This window comes from Athene noctua, chromosome 1 (genome assembly GCF_965140245.1).
Source record: "Athene noctua chromosome 1, bAthNoc1.hap1.1, whole genome shotgun sequence".
Lineage (NCBI taxonomy): Eukaryota > Metazoa > Chordata > Aves > Strigiformes > Strigidae > Athene > Athene noctua.
The window spans coordinates 193034925-193040924 of record NC_134037.1 but is presented as its reverse complement, the minus strand read 5'-3'; positions in this window follow the sequence as shown (position 1 = coordinate 193040924).

Here is a 6000-nt window from a genome sequence, read left to right as displayed (position 1 = left end):
TTTTTTCTATTTACACACTAAAATAAATGAGGTTAGAGCTGGCCCCTCTTCCCTATCAGCAAGCGATGGTGCAGAAATGCTGCAGAAGGAACCCCTTTCCTATGCCATCAAGGCAGATGTTTTTAATACATGCCTCGTGCTGCTTTCCTAGATCCTGTTTTACTTTTTTCAGCCTGTTAGGTGGTGCCCAGAGGAACCCCATGAAGAGCCCTGCCCTGCTTCCAGCTCCCACGCAAGGGGTGCCAACACGGGCCAGTCACCCAGCGTGCGGGTCCCGACGCCTTCCAACGGGCAGCGTGCCAGAGCAGGAGCCTGCAGACGCCTTCCCCAGGCTGTAGCACCATGTGCGGGCCTCCAGCTGACCCCACATTTTACCTTTCATAGACACAGGGCTCACTTCAGCTGACTCAATATATCTGAACCGATCTTCTCAAAATTATATATATTGATTAATGAGTGAATTAAGCCATTGAATTCTGGCTCCCTGACCCCTCCAAGATACAGCCACAGAACTGTTACACTTTTAATCATACTCTGCTCAGTTGCACATAGGCTTTCATGCGGGTGTTTGCCATGCTTGGGGACCTACTTCGGAGTGGCGTATTTTGATTACTGTAGCGAGATGTAGTTACTTTCTTGTTTCTGACTAATACATTTCATGAATCTTCCCTGCTGTTAATAAACATAGTGGTGTTTAATTATTGAGAGATTTCATAAAAATGTTTTTGAGAGGAAGACAAATTTTGTGTTCTGACTAAATAATTAAACATTATGCAAATGTTCACAACCCCAGCATTCTGGCTATGTAAAACAATACTTGGATGATGGCCTTGTTTGCACACTGAGTTAGTATTGTGGGGCTGTAATTAGCAGCAGATACGGTATTACTGTGATGTAAGAACATGAACAGGTTCTGATGAAAAAAGGACAAGCACAAGGGTAAGGCTGAGGACCAGGCTGCAGCCACACTCTGTGAGGAGAAGGTGGGATGTTTTCCCCCCAGGAACCACCTACCATGCCAGTTGTGTTCCCGGGAGGGAAGAGGTGAGGCAGTGGGCTGCCACACAGCCTGCAGCACCAGAGAGATGGGGAGGAAAGTATTTGCTTTCTGCACAAGCCCACTTCACCTGTGCCCAGCATGATGCTCTCTGCCGCATCCTTGCGTTATTCCCCCTTCAGCTCTGGCATCCAGGGACAAAACCCAGCCCTTGATGGTTTTAGGGTTTAATTATCCATAAACAGGAGTCGTCCTGAGGCCTGACTTTGAACACGTCAGTACACATGTGCTCTGTAACCTTGGGTTAAGGTGTAATCACCTTAAAAACCAAAGGACTCTGCATGTGTCAGTCTTGCAATTTGTTACAGCTCTGTTTCTCTCAGGATAGGCACAACAGTAATAGCACGCATGACATGCAATATGCTAGTGATACAGCTATTGCAGGTGTCAAAGTCATCATCACTGATATGTTACAAACTTCAGAAAGAGTTTATTAATTGCTCAGTGTGCTTCGGCTGCCGGCGGTACTTAACAGCTTTGATCTGCTCCTGACCCCTGTTCCATTCACTCTCATTACCTGCGCGTTTGGTGGGTGGAATTAGCATTTGCCCACGCAGTTGCACAGCACGTGGGATAACACTAGGAGCTGTCGTTCTGAAAAGAGCTTTTTGGGAATAAAATACAATATCAACATTTTGCTCTTAAACTGCCGGTTTCCCTTTGTGTGCCAGGAGAGTAATCTGCACACAATTGAGAGGAGGCTGAACACCTAGTTTGCATGTGGAGATGGGAATCTAAAACTTCTTTGGAATCTGTGAAGAAAGGAATACACTGCTTCATTTAAAAATGTATGTCCTCAGTGTCCTTCCTGGGGGATGGAGCTGTCTGATAGTCCCAAATCTCTTATTATCATCATTTTTATTGCCTGTTGGAGCTGCAGCAGTGCTTAGCTTGTTGCTACTTACATGCTATTCCAGATACATGGGTAGAGCTCCTGTCTGACTGAGGTTCATTTCTCTTTTCCCTAAAACCTTGGTCTAAAAAGTCCTAAGACATGGGAAATTGCACTCATTACTTCTAAATGCCATGAAGAATGCTCCTGTCCTATCTATGTTTTCCTTGCCATCTACCATCCTCCCACTGCTGCTTGGATAACTATAGGTTTGCTTTGTGGGGAGGAGATGGGATTCTAAATTGGCAGAAAGATAACGCTCAGATGAAAGAAACATCACTAAAGCCTTTAAGGCTGGTCAGAATGACATAATACAGCCTGGATCCCTGCTGTGATAGGGGAAAGTGTGAGGTCTTTTCATTACAGCAGAGCAACAGCTCTGCTAGTTTAGATGGAAAGTGGATAATTATTTCCAGTGCTGCAGAGTTCACACACTCACAGTGATTGTCTTGACACTCGCCACATCTCGGAGGGATACAAGTTAAGGTTAATGATACGTACTATAGGTAATTCAAGCAAGGGGGTCTAAAGGTATTATTCTCTTACTCCTTCACCACCACCACCACCACTCCACCCCACCCCCCAATCAGCTTCTGACAGAATCACTTTGGCACATACCTTGGGTTAAACGACAGCTCTATTCCTCCCTGGGCTGGATTTGAGCCCACTTGACCGTGACCTGGCTGCGATGTGGAACAACATGCACAGTGAATACGCTTCTTGGAGTAAAATTTAGAAAGGCTGATGAGGAGACCAAAGCTCCCTTACCAACGATTAGGGATGCACCTAGGATCTGAACTTTTTATCCGTATCTGATGTGATGGGGCTGGACATGACTAGAAGGGCTCAAGTTGCAAGGTCATGCTTTGTCAAGCCGCTCATGAATCTGTTTCTTCTTCCCTTCATCTTAGTGTGAGCTGGTTTAACAATTCTGATTGTTCTTCACAATTTTAGTACAGGATTATGAAGGCAAAGCAGTTGGGGAAGACAGAAGAGTGTCGCAGGATCAAAGCAGGAGGTGCTGGGGTAAGGAAGGTACAAGAGCGAGGGCTGTGCCTCTTTGTCTGCTGAGGTGATGCTGATTTGAGCCTGGTAGGCCACAGCTGATGACTGCAGTGAGTGCAAACACCCAACCATTGTCATAAGCATCAGGTTCCACATACAGTTTTGGCTGGGAATTAGTTTGCCAAGAATGAACTCAGAGGGTCATACAACTAGTGTTGTTCATGGAGAGGCAGCCTGCTCCTTCCTTGTGAACAACCCCACCTACTAACTTCTTGCCATGAACCCCACCGTTCATTTTTTGTCAGGAGAAGGAATTTTCATCCCCTGCCCCGTGTTGCCTCTAGTGGTAGAAAACATGCACCAAGTTCATCCTTCACCAAGCGCTCCCCCTTCTACAGAGAAAGATGTCAGGTTGGCACAAGAAAGCATGGGAAGCTTTCGCCCCACTCCTCCACCTGCAGAGCCCTCACCATCACATGGCTCTTTGCAGGCTATTGCCCCCCCATCAGAAACAGAGCGTAAAGTGAAGGGATGTGGCAGCAATCACTTTATTCCAGGTTTGGTCTGTACAGGATGCCCGGATATGACATTCAGTCAGCTGTGGAAGAAAAAGGAGGAGGAGAAGACACCCACTGACCAGACATCTCTTGCATGATGGGGCAAGAGTAGGAGGGAGCTAAAACCCAGAGTTGGGTTTTAGCCAGTGGTTTGGTGCTTGGTTTTGACTCTTAACGTCTGATGCTAAGAAAGTGGATTAAACTATGGCCTGCACAACCCCGCCTTCCTGTGGGAAGAAGGGTTAAAGACAAAGAGCTGGGCTGGGCTAGACCAGAAGACAGGTGAGACAAAGAAGATGATGCAAAGACTAATGTGTGGCCAGCCCACTCTTTGGCAGGGGAGCCTGTGCCAGAAGTCTGGAGTATAAAGTTTTAGTCTGTGTTTCTTGGCAGTCAGAAATTTAGATTAGCATTGTTTTTGCAGATTTTAGCTCAGGTTTGACAAATCTCCATGTCTTTGGAGAATATGCTAGAGTCTTAACGGTGCTTTACTCAAGTGGGTATTTGGGCATTTGTAGTGAGTGGAGCTAGAAAATTTTTATAATTTGTAGCAATTCTGCACAAAATAAATCAAGAATTATACAGGAATCACAGTTTCTCTCAAAGCTTCATCTATCAATGAAACAATGTTCATTTTGAGGGACTTTGAGAGACCCTTCCTTCTGAAACATCTTATTTTTTACCTGTGTTGACTTGGATTCTTTTCCCCTGCTGTCTGGACCTGTACTTACTTCTGCTAGGAAAAGCTACCTTCAGAAACCTGATTCAGAATTCCCTTTAACTGCACCTTCTCTGCCATCAGTGGACCAATGTAAGTGAAAGGAGACATCTTAGTTTATTTTGCGTATGATGAAGATGTCCAATTCACAAGGTGTAGTTCTCAAAATTTCCCTGAAAAATTTCCATCTTTCAAAATTAGAAGAGAGAGTACCATGAAGCAGGCACATGGAAACTAAGCTGGCAAACAAAATCCTCAATTCTTAATGTGATTTGCTTTTGCTTGGACTATCCTTTCAATAGTAAATGTATCTGGCTGTTCTTTACCGAGGCATTGGACCTCAGCTACCATCAGCAATATTGGCACAATATGAACTTCAGGGTTGCCAGGTTTATGTTTATGTAATAGTAGGAATGCATTTAAAAGCCTCTGCCTTCAGAAGGAGATGAAAAAATGTAAATGTTCATCACCTCTGAGCATATGGTAGAGGCATTTGCGGCTCAGACAGAACCTCCACAGTCAGTGAAATGACAGTGATGTGGGGGTGAGGGTAGAAGAAACATGAGTTTGGAGACTGAGCTCTGTTCCTACCTCCCCGAGAGACTTCTTGGACAGATTAATTGCTCTCTCCCACCTCAGTTTTTATCTTGTTAAAGTGGACCAACAATTTACCTACTGTAAAGGATGGCACCATCACACCTGACTTCCAAATGAGACACAGCTCTGTACAGAGAAGTGGCATCACAACATGTAAGAGAAGATTATTTCATAATGTAATCGCAGAAAAGGCAGAATAAAGATTACTAAATGTGGCACTTTTTTAGCTACTAAGCATTTGTATCTATAATCATATTTTAATGTAGTTTTCTACATCTCTTTATTTGTTGACTATTAGTACTACAATAGGTGCTACAGAAGCCACACATTAATATATAAACTGTACATCTATCACCTTTATGTATAAAACAAGTTTACAGTACTACGAAACAAAAACTGTCTTTTGCAAGCTAGCTCAGCCACTGAAGCATTCGTTTCAGTTTGTGCCTATAAAGCAGTAATGGGATCTGAATTTGTATGAGCATCAAACCAGCCTGTGAGATGGGAAAAACTTCTGTATTTTTATGCAGACACCATTTTACCTAGTCATAAGGGGGGGGGGATGGGAAAACTCCCCTTCCCTTTCCCATTGAAAAAGTCTTCTTCTGCCCTGCCATGGTGCCAGGTGAGGGCCTCAAGTCTTCCTGGTGCCGCACCATGACTTGAAGCCCAGCTCTCCGACACAACAACCAAGAAGGTGGTTGAAAGGGATTTTCCTTTTTCTTTCACCAGCTGTGTGTTGCAGGGATGGCTCGTGACCTTATATAGAAGACAGTCTGGGGCACAGACTGGTTGCAGGGGCATTGAGCAGCCATTGCCAATCCTTCCCTGACACACACTGGGTGTGTTTGTGTCCCTCTTCATTTTTATTGTTGATAAGGGAGTACAGCAAAGGCCCAGCAGAAATACAGCTTCACTGAGTGAGGTGCCCAGCTAGCATGTAGCAAAAAGGTTCGGGTCATGAAAGGCTTACAGCTGACAGAAACAAAACGGGGGTGAAATAGAGGTAGAAGCACTGAGAGTCCCAAGGTGTTTGTTAACAAACAAGGTTAGTGGTAGTCTGGGATTAAATCCTGTCTCTGAGAGAGAACTCAGTTGTCAGTCAGGAGACAGTTTTCAGATGGCCATTTTTCAGCCGCTCCATTAAGACTTTTGCTGCCACTGCCAAGCACCT